Source organism: Triticum dicoccoides, chromosome 2A (genome assembly GCF_002162155.2).
Source record: "Triticum dicoccoides isolate Atlit2015 ecotype Zavitan chromosome 2A, WEW_v2.0, whole genome shotgun sequence".
NCBI lineage: Eukaryota > Viridiplantae > Streptophyta > Magnoliopsida > Poales > Poaceae > Triticum > Triticum dicoccoides.
The window spans coordinates 453496769-453510106 of NC_041382.1; positions in this window are offsets into that span (position 1 = coordinate 453496769).

Sequence of the window (13338 nt, forward strand, 5' to 3'; positions counted from 1 at the left end):
CTCTACTTCTTTGCCCCGCACATACCTCTACTGGCTTCTACATACTGTATTTGTGATGATTTTATGTCTCATCAACTAGTCCCAATAATCTTGAATCGCACATACCGCATTGTACTATCTCGCTGATAAATTATAGTACGTACTATACAAGTACTTCCTCCGTGCCTAAATATAAGTCTTTGTAGAGATTTCACCATGAACCACATACGGATGTATATAGATGCATTTTAAGTGTAGATTCATTCATTTTGTTCCGTATGTAGTCCACCTAGTGGAATCTCTACAAAGACTTATATTTAGGAACGGATGGAGTACTATGTAAAGAGTTAGGTGTCGCACGGTCTCCAGAAAATATGGTGATAGTGTGAGGTGGGCCATGTAATCACCGAGCCTGCGTGTTTTCACTGCTCTTGCACTCCTCCGCCGTAAGAATGGAGAAAATTGTAATATAGTAGTACCTCCTTTCGCCGAAAGCATGGGACATCCAGCAGTCCTACCACCTCAGTAATAATGACTAATGAGCCGTCAAATCACATAGACCCAGCAGTAAGTTGGACGGACAAAGCAACCATCACTCTTGAATCCGCTTCTCCCTTCAACGCAGGTGCCAGTGAGAGGTCGCGTCCACTCTGCCCGGGCATGAATGTGGCACTAACCGTTTCGAGCGGGAAGCGTGCGCGGGCGATGGAGGGGCTTTGGGTGGGCCAGGTTGGTCAGGAGCGGGCGTGGCAGCTGTCCGCCTGTCCCTTCCGGACGCCTGGAAACAAGAGGATGCACCAACTCTGGCGGCTAAAATCGTACACTACACACCATCTCTCTATAGGAGTAGGTCGATCTATCACTCTCTCTAACACACACATGCCGTTAAACACACACACGCACACGCACACACAGGTTCATAGAATAGGAAAATCGTGCGAGTGCGAAGCCACAAGAAGTGAGATACAAATGGAGTATGTACAAGAAGAGAAGAGGTGACGAATATTCCATCAAACCTGGACTGAGGAGTAGTACTCCCTCCGTCTAGGTGTTAAGTCATCCTACGGAGATCAGATATTCCCAAAATGTTTAGGCGTTGTCCATTAACTTCGCACCTCAATCCCCTCCTGGCGTCGTTGCTAGCGAGCGTTGTTACTTAGGGAGCGTTTGGATCCTTAGCAAGAACAACTTATAGCATAGCCGGGCAAGGTTAGGAGTTTGTAACTGTTAAAATATGTTAGCTTTTGTGGGCCAGCTAGCTTGGGTGGGCTAGAAAAACCTTGCTAGCTCAGGAGAGCCAGATAGGCTCGCTTCCGATGACAAACTTTGCGTAGTAGTAATATAGACTAGTAGGCTTCCAAAAAAACATAGACTAGTAACATATGCATGTTGTACTAGTCCAAGTTACTCACCACTATGACCAGCCTAAGCAATGTAACAAAACGCTCCATACTCTGCCTTGTTATCTCCCCCGGAAACCCAGTGCATGGAGTGCAACTACGTGTTGATCAGTCAAGAAATCAAAGTCGGTTTGCATGCGAGTTAATACATGGCCCTGCATGGTAGCTAAAATGGCATCTCTTAGTTGTTTGGATTAATTGTTGCGTTTAGAGACAGAAATCAGGGCTTTGATTGGAGGAATGACCGGTCAAGTTTCTCCTTCTCCTCCAATCTGCTTGCACCTTGGTCCCATTGCACCTTCTAACATGACTTATTACACCTAGACGGAGGGAGTCGTACGAGATACAGTTGCACACTGACTTAGGTCGAATACAAGTGCCCAAAATTGTGTGCATGTTATAATAAGGATTCACTTAAAATAGTACGTGAGCGAACAGAGGCATCAATTGGACAGTGTTCCCGAGCAGTAGCGAGATGTGTGAGGTAAGATACACCGCTGGCTCTTTTAATTTTTCTTATTAATTTGTTTGTTTCACCCTCTGACTAGTGGGACCCAACGTACTACGTGGAGAGAGGTAATGTACTACAGGTCAAAATGGATGGATACGGAGCTATACGATCTCGTAGTGACCGTATAATCACCTCATCACGTATAAGCTGCAGCCTCGGCGCTTGTTTTCTAGGGTTTGCACTCTTCACACTCTCTCCAGTATATATATACACGCTGGAGCCTCAGCACTTGTAGTTGCTCTCTTCACACTCTCTCACACTCTCCATATCTAAACAAGACTTTGTTGGCCTCTCTCTCTCTCTCCCCTCACTGCTGGTCTGCTTGTAGTTGCTCTCTTCACACTCTCTCACCCTCTCCAGATCTAAACAAGACTTCATTGGCCTCTCTCTCTCTCCCCTCACTGCTGGTCAAAGAGCCGACCGGATCCGTCGGCCGGGAAAGGGAAGGAGGCTTAACGCTGTCGCCATCGGCGAGGAAGGAGGGAATCCACTACCGGCGCAGCTGTCGGTGTTCCGGGAATGGGGGTCCCCAGACTTGCCTGCCTGCGGCCTGCAGCGTGGCTCAAAGGGGGCCCAGCACGGCCCATCTTCATCAACACAGACCCAAGACCCTCGCGAGTGGCCAAGCCTCGCGGGGCAGACGACACGGAGCTTCCTCAGGCACGGCCTCATCAGGCTGGCTCGCGAGGAGGCAGAGAGATCAAGGCGGGGTACCTCACGGGGTGCCCGTGACGCAAGCCATGACGACCAAAGGCGCCAGGCGGGCGCCAGCCGCGTAGTGTTCTCCTTTCCTCTTTGGTGCAAAGGGAGCAAGCGCAGGCGAGAGCATCAAGCAAAGGCACCCGTTTCGGTGCAACGAGACCAAGACCAGTCCAACGGCAGGGAGGAAGTCATTGTGGAGCCCAAGCCAGCGTCACCACCAGAGCCTTTGGCAGGAGAGGACCAACTTTAGTCAGGATAAGTGTACCAGATGTTCCCCTTCAAAATGGCCAATTGTTGGCACCCTTCCCGCTCAATATTTGGGGAAGAGGCCCAGGGCCTTTGCCTATAAATAGGACTAGCCACCCACAGGGTAGGGGGGATCGTAATCAAGAGATCGAGAATCGGCCAACCCAGAAACAAGCTGGGATCGGATCGAGTAGCATCACACAGAGAGAGAGAGAAGGGTGACTGAACTCCTCCTAGCGGTTCATCCCCCCAGCCAAGAACAGACCCTCGCGAGGCTGTTCTTCCTTGTATTGCTCATCATCATCATCCCAAGAGGCAATCCACCACACCACACACTGGAGTAGGGTATTACACCACAACGGTGGCCCGAACCAGTATAAACCCTGTGTCTCTTGTGCTGTTCTTTCCATAGCTTAGATCTTAGCGAGGCAGAGGGGTGCAGGTAGGTAGAAGGCTAAATCTCCGTGCACCCCGGTGTTCGAACCTCAAGGGTCTGCCGGAACCCGAAATCCGACATTTGGCGCGCCAGGTAGGGGTGCGCCGGAATTCGTCTTCCACCACCCCGTTCTCCTCCGACCATCGCGTCCATGTCTGATGCTCGTCGGGCCCGCGCCGAGCGCCGGGCCGCTCTCGCTTCCCGCGTCGCCCAGACGGCTCCTGTTGGCGGGCGTCCTTGCCGATCCCCGTCACCTGCCGTCAACGCCGCCACCGGCCCGGCGGGGGACGAGCAGCAAGCGTCGTCTCAGCATCCGTCCGTGCGGCAAGACGACCGCACCGCTACTCCCTCGCTCACCCCAGCTGGTTCTTCGTCCCGCGCGCTCCGCGCACCCATGGAGGCTCGAGCTGCGCTCATCGCGGCAAATGAGCTCCTGCGCTACCGTCCCGTCGACGACGTCTACGAAGAATGGCTCGACCTCGTCGCCGAGCTCGTCCGCGCCGCAGGGGGCTCTCCTGCGCCGTCCGTTCCTATGCAGCGCACCCCGCCCCGCGCGGGCGACGAAGCTCCAGCGGCGCCCTGGCCGCCTCCTCCTCAAGAAGGCGCCATGGCTCCAAGGCGCGTGGCCCCCAGGCGGAACCCCCTCCGTCAGGTGCCAGCGCGGCAAGAGCAGAGCTGCCAAGAAGTCCCTCGCCCGCAAGAAGCTGCCCGGGCGCTCCGTGCTCCAGCACATCGCGACCATGCTCCTGCTCCTGCACATCAAGACCCCGCGCTGCTCCCAGCCGCAGCGCGTGGGGACATGCAAGACCAAGCTCTCCGTCACCCAAGGCCTCCCGTGGCCACAGCAGGCTGCCGTGCCTTCACCATCGAGCTACGCAGCGTCGCGTGGCCCGGCAAGTTCAAGCCAGACCTGCCTCCTCGTTACGATGGCACGACCGACCCTGCGGAGTTCCTCCAGCTCTATGAGTTGGGCATGAAGCTGCCAATGGAGACGAGAAGGTCATGGCGAACTGGTTTCCCATGGCGCTCAAGGATGGGGCCCGCACCTGGCTCCTGAACCTGGCTCCAGGCACGATCTCCTCCTGGGATGAGATGCGCACCCGCTTAATCGCCAACTTCTAAGGTACTCGCGACCGGCCACCCGCCGTGAGCGACATGCGCCACATCAAGCAACAACCCGGAGAGACCCTGCAGAAGTACATCCAGCGCTTCAACAACGCACGCCTCAAGATTCCCAAGATGACCGAGGAGGCCATCATCTCAGCCTTCTCCGACGGCGTGCGCGATGTCAAGATGAAGGAGGAGCTGGCGATGCATGAAGACCTGTGCACTTCCTTGGAGTTGTTCAACTTGGCAACCAAGTGCGCCAGGGCTGAGGAAGGGCGTCTCTCCCTCCTCGAGCTGCCTGCCGCAGACCCAGAAGAAAAGAAGCCCAAGGCCAAGGATGTGAAGCGCAAGGGGGCTGCCGTGCTCGCGGCAGAACCAGACACCAAGCGGGGCAGAGATCAGCCCGAACCTTCCAAGGGCAGTCGGTACTGTGTGTACCACGATCTCCACACCCAGAACACCAACGAATGTCAAGAGCTCCGAGCCGTGCGAGAAGGAAGGATCGACCGTCGCCCCGACTGCGGTGACCGGGGCTACGGTCGAGGAGGAGGAAGGAATGCAGGACGCTGGGGAGACCGCTGCCCGCGCCAAGGGTGGCGCGATCAACCTCGCGAGGATCGCTGGCAAGACCCGCCTCACGAGGGAGACTGGAGGGATCAGCCTCGCGAGGATCACCCGTAAGGCAACGCAGGCCTCCCTCCGCTGCCGCCGCAGCCAAGGAGAAACGAGGACCGCCATCAGGACGAGGGGCCTGGGGGCTTCCAGGAGCCGCGCGCGGTCGCCTGCATCCTGGGCGGGGCTCAAGCCCCAGCCTCTCAACGCATCTTCAAGCAGTTCGCCCGCGAAGTGAATGCAGTCCTCCCCAAGCTGGAAGCCCCGCGCCCTCTCAGGTGGTCGGCGTGCGCCATCACGTTCAGCTCAGCAGATCAGCTCAAGTGTGCGGCCACAGCCGGAGTCCTCCCGATGCTTTGTTCCCCAATCATCAGCAACGTGGTGGTCACCAGGACCCTCATCGATGGCGGGGCAGGGCTCAACGTCCTGTCCGTGGAAACATTCAACAATCTCCAAGTGCCCTACAACCAGCTTCAGCCAACCAAGCCTTTCTCCGGAGTCACCGACAGCTCCACGGTCCCGATTGGGCAGGTCCGCCTCCCTATCACCTTCGGGGCATGCGACAACTACCGCACCGAGCTCATCGACTTCGACGTCGCTCACATTCGCCTGCCGTACAACGCCATCCTTGGGTACCCAGCGCTGGCCAAGTTCATGGCCGTAACTCACCATGGCTACAACGTCCTCAAGATGCCAGGAAGTGGCGGAGTCATCACGGTGCCCTGTGAAGAGAAGGACGCGGTGTGTTCCCTGGAACGAGCCTTCCAGGCCGCATCACTGGAAGACCCGGATCGCGGAAGCAGGAGGCTTCCCGAGACCGCCCCCAAGAAGAAGAAGACATCGTCCGGCCCGACCCCTCAGGAGGAAGGCCCCTCAGGGCCCGCGCCTGCCCAGGGGGAACCTCCTTCCATCGCATAGGAAAGCGCGCCCGGCGCCCTCCTCAGGCAGGGCTCGGGGGCTCTCCCCTGGAGGGCCACCGACCTGGCTAAGGTCGCGAGGGAGGCGCTTGGGTACCACATGGAGGCGTGTTTCAAAGCATGTTTCCCTCAAGAAGGAGTAAGGCAAGGAGAGCCAGACCCTCAGGAGTTCGTCAGCAAGGCCATTCAGGAGCTACAGGAGTCAAGAGTCATGAAAGCGGCCGCCGCATACCAGCTGTGGCTCCCCATCCAGGCGAGGATGGTGGGCTGCGCGTCTGCATCGACATACCAGGGCTCAATCGAGTCGCCTCTCTGGAGCGCCTCTGGCCCTCGCGAGTGGGGCGCTATGAAGGTCCACCCCACAGCTACGTTCGCATGCCTTACGGCTTGCCGAACGCGGCTGCCACGTACCAGCGCCTCATGAGGGGCATCATGGAGGCTCAAGAGGCCAGGCGTTCCGCAGCCCTGGCGGAGATGGAGATGGTCCGTGAGGAGCCACCAGCGCCTCCGGAGCCTCCCGAGGCCACTGGGCCTGGGGGCTCGTGAGGATCTGCTTCCGCAGCCCACCGAGTCTACTACACCAACACTCCTTCGTCCTCAACATCATCAGGTGACATCTTTCAAGTTTCATTTCTAGCTGGGAGCGCCCCCCAGGGCTGCATTATTCCTAGGCTGCGTGGGTCCGTCCCTGCGGCATGTATCCCTTTTATTTCATGTTGTTAGCTTACCTTGTTGGGGGCGCCCCTCGGGCTACATCATCCACCCAAGTCGCTCGGGCCAGACCCAGCGGCATGTATCCCTTTTGCGTTTATTTCCGGCTATGCGTTCAACCCACCATGCTTGATTATTTGATGCCTGTCCATGGCACCTCTTCTTCTCCATGCCGACCACTTGCACGTTAAAGGGGGGGGGGTACCTGAGCATCGCGACTCAGGGCTCTTACTGGCTCTCCAGCCCTCACCCTCTGGCCTTGTCCACGGCATCGCGACCTGGCATACCAGCGACGGCTGAGACCAGCTCGAGGGCCGGGACCCGAGGACGTAGAGTGCCGGCATCTAACCAAATTTGCAGGGACACATCACAAGATAAGGCCCAGTGCCAGGCGCAACCCGCCTAGAGGTAGGGCCCCGTGAGTGCCGCGCTGGCTCACGGGTGCCCAGATACACCTCGCCAGGCCCTACCGTGCCAGCCACGTGTCAGGGCGGGGTTGTACACGCCCCGGGGGCTCCTCCCGGAGGGGAGCCCCCTCCCACGTACCAGTGGAAGCACCATGCTCCGCGCTGGCTGACGACACTGTCGAGGAGCGGCTATGCCCGTACACATACGGAAGCGCTATGCTCCGCGCTGGTGATAAACAACTGAGGGCGGCCCCCGGGCCGCATCAACCTCAGGGAGCCCAGAGCTCAGTGTCTAGCCTCATCGTAACGCCTCCCCTCGGGAGTGCCGCGCGAGGGGGCTGGGCACGGGGGCTGCGCTTGGGTCACGCCCAGACGCACGCCACCCAGCCAGGCCCCCGGGCCTAGTTCGTCGCACGCCTCTCCCCGAGCGGAGCCAAGGTACGAAGGTCGTTTGAGCGTCAAGGGGGACTCCTGAGCATCGCGACTCAGGAGCCTAATTGGTCACGTAGCCCCTCACTCCTTAGTTCCGAAAGGCTAACAGTGGTTGAGGTATGCGTGCGGCCGGGCTCTGCAGACGTAGAACGGTAGATCCACCCACATCACACCTTCCTACTTGCTATTCGTGCGCCAAGGGGGACTCCTGAGCATCGCGACTCAGGAGCCTAACTTGTCACGTAGCCCCTCACTCCTTGGTCCCGTCCTGGTTCTCAGTCGGGGCTAACGGCGGCTGAGGTATGCGCGGGGCCGGGCTCTGCCGGCGTAGAACATAAGCAAGTAGGAAGGAAAAGCGTAAATTTCAAGGAATTCAAAAGCAAATATTACAGTCCACACTGTTATCTCAATGCCAAACGCAAGTTTAAACGCCTCCCTGAGGCATGATACATGTGCAGGAATTAAAGGTAGGACAGGAGCCACAACGGAGTCACTTGTCGGCGGTGGAGCAGCGCGGAGTGGGTTCACCTCATGGAGCAGCGGGGTCGGCAGCGCCTTGCTTCGGCTTGGTGCTGAAGGCCCGGAACTTCCCAAGTAGAGCCTCCGCGCGACCCTTCACGGCCTCGGCAGCGGCAGCGGCACGCTCGCCGCTTACTGGCTCCAGCAGGCTGTCGAGGTCGACGCCGGGATCGCGAAGGTAGATGTGAGTGACGGCCCGCGTCAGTGCTGCAGAAGACAGGACACGCGCCTCGGCCTCGGCCGTGGGGCCAAGGCCAAGGGCGACATCTTCAAGAGCGCGAACCAGGAAGGGAAGCAGCTTGGCGGGGCCGTCCTCGGCGCCAGCCAGCGGGCTCTCCAGGCTGCTGTCGTAAAGCGTCCTCAGCGAGGAGCAAGCCTTCGCCTCCATCTCCGCGAAGGCCACGCGGTCCTCGGCAAGAACCTGGGCCTTGTCATCCAGCTCGACCTTCCTCGCCCCCAACTCCTGCTCCAGCGCGCCTAGGCAGTCGCGGCACTTCCTGAGGTTGGCCTCCCGACCCTCGACGGCCGCCTCGCGAGCCTTCATGCCTTCTTCCTGCTCTTGGCGAAGGCGGACCTATTTCACGAGCTGGTCCCGCAGGCCTTGCAGCTCGTCCTCCAATGCCTTGCAGCGACCACGGACGTCGACCACCTCCCCCAGGGCTGCGTCACGAGCAGCCTTCGCCTCAAGGACGGCCTGCCTCTCCTCATCACAAGCCGTCGAGGCCTGGACCAGCGTCGCCCGAATCGAAGTGTCGGAGCGAATCCATCCTGAAGCCAACTCCAAGCGCCCGGCCACCAAGCGAGGGTCGGCACCAAGAAGATCCTGCCGCAGCTGGTCCAGCTCAGCAGCAGCACGATCCAGAACGGCAGGAGGAGTCGGAGAGACAACAGTCGGTGGAGTAGGAGGAGAAGGCGGCAACGCGACCACATCATCCTGAGGCGGAGCCTGCTGCGCCCCAACGGCTGTAGTGGCAGCAGCAGGCAAAGGCACCTCGAGAGTCACTTGGGGCATGGGGGCTGAGCTCGCCCCAGCCGGCTCAGCCAGGCCTCACGAGGACGACCGGGCAGGAGAAGCCCGTGCGTCGCGGTCACCTTCCTTCGTGGGCAGAGGCGCTTCCACGGATGGAACCTCAGGAGCTCCCTTCGGCTTCTTTGCTGCGGGCGCCAGCCTATCCAAGAGATGCGGACGTCAAGCCTCAGAAGCAGAACAAGAAATAAAGACAAGAATCAAGCGCTTACGGGTCGTCGCCAGTGAGCTCAAGCGGCCTTCGGCCAAATTTGAAGCCTGAAAGCCGGCTGGAAGGGTCAACCTCGGGAAGCTTGGAAGCGGAAGGCGCGTCTGCGGTCCGCCTCGGGGCCGGGGCAGACCCGCGGGAGATCAGCCCAGTCCTGTCTTTCTTCGGGATCGGGGGCAAGCTCCCGCCGTCCTGCTCATCATCATCCTCATCGTCATCGCTCGGAGAGAGGCGGAGAACGCGGGACCTGCGCCGGGGGAGGGGAGCCCTTGAATCTCCGTCAGTCGCCTCGGAGTCAGGCCCTTTTTCCCGCTCCCCTCCTTCCTCCTCTTCGCTGGAGTCGTCGGAGGACACGTCCACTGATTCCCCGGGAGTTTCCATGGGCACGGGCCCGTCCCCGTTGAAGACGGGCATGGACTCCACTACCTGCTCCCAGTCGTCGCGGAGGAACAAGGGCGTAGGAGCACCCTCCAACCTTGCCACATCGCCCCCGACCAGAGATTGGAGGACTGCAGCCAGATCTCCGGCGGCCAAGGCCGCGGGGCTCGGATGGGGCCTCCACATCGAAAGTGAGTACTGCTGAAGCGGAGCCAGCTGGTGCTCCAGGAATTCCCTCAGCAGCGACGCGCCAGTCAGCTTCGCCGCCGCCATGTTGGCCGGCCTCAAATCCGCGTCCATCTTCTCTAACACCAGCTTCGCGCGGGGGTCCGTGAGCTCCGCTTGACCCCAATCGCTGGAGCTCGTGGGTTGCTCCGTGGGCAAGATCAGCCGAGGGTGGATGCGCCCAGCATATGCCAAGACCCACTTGCTCCTAAATCCCTCAATCCTTTTCCCGGGGTTCGAAATGGCAATGGCGCCACCGTACGCGATGAAGCTCGCGCATGCGGAAGCAGGACCGCGAGAGGTCCGGAGGTAGAAGTAGTGGCACAGCAAGGCCATTGAAGGCTGCACCCTTACGTGAGCCTCGCAGTAATAGGCGAAGATTGCCAGGAGAAGGACGGAGTTGGGGTGGAGATGCAGAGCCTGTAGCTTATAATGGCGGAGGACAGAGAAGAAGAACTCGGAGAAGGGAGGCACCAGGCCAGCAGCAATAGCGCTTACAAAGAACGGATAGAAGGTGCTCCCTTGGCCCTCAGGGGTGGCGGAGCCGGCCTTGAACACCTTCGCCCCGTCGATGCCCTGCGCCGCCGCCATCCGGCGCAACCGGGCGAGGCTCGCCTCCGACACGTTCGGCGAGTCCAGCGCAGACGAGTACCAAGCTCCGGCCGGGGACTGACGAGGCGCCATGGCTTCCTAGGTCACGCGGTCGGAGTAGATCTGGAAATTTTGGAGGAAGGAAGGAGAGGCGCAAGAAAGGGGATCTGAGCAGCAACCGAAGAAAGCAAAGAAAGCAAAGCCTAGGCAGATGCCGCTCCCTTATCAACTCGCGCGGTTACTGAGGCGCCCACGTCCAGTCAACCGCCAAGCGGCGCCCAAGGCCACAGGCTGTTAGGGCCCGCGGCGCTTCGCTCTTGCCATTTTGCCTCCCTGCACGGCCAAGTCCGGGCGCGCCTTGGGCCCAGGGGCTACTGTTGGTGTTCTGGGAACGGGGGTCCCCAGACTTGCCTACCTGTAGCTTGCGGCGTGGCTCAAAGGGGCCCCAGCACGACCCGTCTTCATCAACACAGACCCAAGACCCTCGCGAGGGGCCAAGCCTCGCGGGGCGGATGACACAGAGCTTCCTCAGGCACGGCCTCATCAGGCTGGCTCGCAAGGAGGCGGAGAGATCAAGGCGGGGTACCTCACGGGGTGCCCGTGACGCAAACCATGACGACCAAAGGCGCCAGGCAGGCGCCAGCCGCGCAGTGTCCTCCTTTCCTCTTTGGTGCAAAGGGAGCAAGCACAGGCGAGAGCATCAAGCAAAGGCACCCGTTTCGGTGCAACAAGACCAAGACCAGTCCAACGGCAGGGAGGATGTCATTGTGGAGCCCAAGCCAGCGTCACCACCAGAGCCTTTGGCAGGCGAGGACCAAGTTTAGTCAGGATAAGTGTACCAGATGTTCCCCTTCAAAATGGCCAATTGTTGGCGCCCTTCCCGCTCAATATTTGGGGAAGAGGCCCAGGGCCTTTGCCTATAAATAGGACTAGCCACCCACATGGTAGGGGGGATTGTAATCAAGAGATCGAGAATCGGACAACCCAGAAACAAGTTGGGATCGGATCGAGTAGCATCACAGAGAGAGAGAAGGGTGACTGAACTCCTCCTAGCAGTTCATCCCCCCAGCCAAGAACAGACCCTCGCGAGGCTGTTCTTCCTTGTATTGCTCATCATCATCAGCCCAAGAGGCAATCCACCACACCACACACTGGAGTAGGGTATTACACCACAACGGTGGCCCGAACCAGTACAAACCCTGTGTCTCTTGTGCTGTTCTTTCCATAGCTTAGATCTTAGCGAGGCGGAGGGGTGCAGGTAGGTAGAAGGCTAAATCTCCGCGCGCACCCCAGTGTTCGAACCTCAAGGGTCTGCCGGAACCCAAAATCCGACAGCAGCTATTCACTTTCACCCAGCGGCAGCGCGCGAGGGCCTCCGACCCCTTCTTCGCCGTCGTACATAGTGTGGGTCGAACGGCCTCCGGTCGCCCATCGAACCACACCCCAAGAACCTTAAGGTATAATTTACTTATTCCACATGCATTGCTCTAGCTGCATGTGGTCTTTTTCCGCTTCCGCACTCGAATCTAGGTGTTGGATCAAACAGGAAAGTAGTGGGGAAAGTTGTATACCATGAATCTAGGACATGGTTCAAAGAGGAAAGGAATGGGGGAAAGTAGTGGGAAAATTTGTATAGCATGAATCTAGGACGTGGTTCAAAAAGGAAAGGGAGAGGGAAAGTTGTGGGGAAAGTTGTATCGCATGAATCTAAGACATGATTCAAAGAGGATAGGAATAGGGGAAAGTAGTGGGGAAATTTGTATAACATAAATCTAGGACATGGTTCATAGAGGAAAGGAAGTGGGGAAAGTACTAGTACAGACTGGCTATCCAGCACCTACGTTGGTCAAAAAGGGAAAACAATGACAAACACAGTACGCACATCTGTAACGAACTGATCTTTTGTTTTGGGGGACAAGGCTGTAGAGTTTGAGCAGGACTAGATTTGCTACACTCACATAGGGAAAGGTGTCTAAAGATAACAAAACTGGGACCAACACAAATATGCTCCTTGGTTGTTTGTTCTTTGTTGCAACAAACTGTGCATCACCCCAGTACATCGGTAGATGCACATGGTGCTGGTGCGTCCACTGTCCCGTGCAACTCTTTAGTTGTTGTTCATCTAAGGCCCTGTTTGGTTAAAAACTCCCTAGTCCCTACCTGCTTGGTTCCAGGGACTAAACATGGACTAGAGGTTATTAAATGACATGCTAAAAGACCATGTTACCCCTAGTAATGAACTAATAGAGACAAGGTGCGATGCGTTGCAGGGGCAACTATTGTAAAAGGTCCCAAAAAGACTCTCCCTCGGGGTCTTCTTTCTTTTGTCCCAAATGCCCACTTTTAGTCCCTAAAAGTCCCTCCTGTTTGGTTTAGATGGGACTGACACGGAGTTTTTTAGTCCCTCCACCAAAATGTCCCTGTAGACAAGCACCCTCTAATAATGCCACTAGAAAATTGATGCAATGCAACAGTTAAAAGCAAATTACATGTTTAACGAATTTTATTGTTAATATATTCTCTCTATTAATATTAATCAATGCCACCGTTTGAGAAATGCTACTATCTTGCTTTCTTTCCCATTTAGGTAAGGTAGATGCTTCTTTTTGCTTTTTGTTGGCTTCTGTGTCATCCATCGTTATTGACCACTTGTTTCCTTTGCACCTCTGTGTAAATAGGGTTATCTACTTCACCTCGTTGCCATTGTGACCTTTTGTTGCACTGCACAAAACACTATTGTTTTAAGAGTGTTTTGTGCAGTTCAACCAAAATGCCACACCGACAATGTTGGTTTATTGCTTGATCTTAGTGGAAGTGCACAAGAGGAGATCTTACTTCCTATCCGTGTTGGCAAATTTGGTTCAGATCTTCTTCTTGTGAGTTGTTTAAATTCCGCGTCATCAGAGGTCAGTACTAGCCTTCTTTCACAT